Genomic DNA, 341 nt, shown 5'->3' with positions numbered 1-341 from the left:
AATAAGTGCTTAAATTTATTTTATAAAAAATTTTAATTTTTATTTATTTTTGAGAGAGAGACAGAGCACGAGCCAGGGTGGGGAAGAGAGAGGAGACACAGAATCCAAAGCAGGCTCCAGGCTCTGAGCTGTCAGCACAGAGACTGAGATCATGAATCACGAGATCATGACCTGAGCCAAAGTAGGACGCTTAACCAAATAAGCCACCCAGGTGCCCCAGTAAGTGCTTAAATTTAAAGAAAATGAGAGAATTACAGTAAGATTGCAGCAATGAAGCATCAGGAAGACACACAGAAATATTCTAGGCTAGAACAGAGATGCCCATACCCACAGAGCCCATC

Source organism: Crocuta crocuta, unplaced genomic scaffold, assembly GCF_008692635.1.
Source record: "Crocuta crocuta isolate KB4526 unplaced genomic scaffold, BGI_CrCroc_1.0 scaffold2175, whole genome shotgun sequence".
In the NCBI taxonomy this organism is placed as follows: Eukaryota; Metazoa; Chordata; class Mammalia; order Carnivora; family Hyaenidae; genus Crocuta; species Crocuta crocuta.
This window is presented reverse-complemented; position numbering follows the sequence as displayed.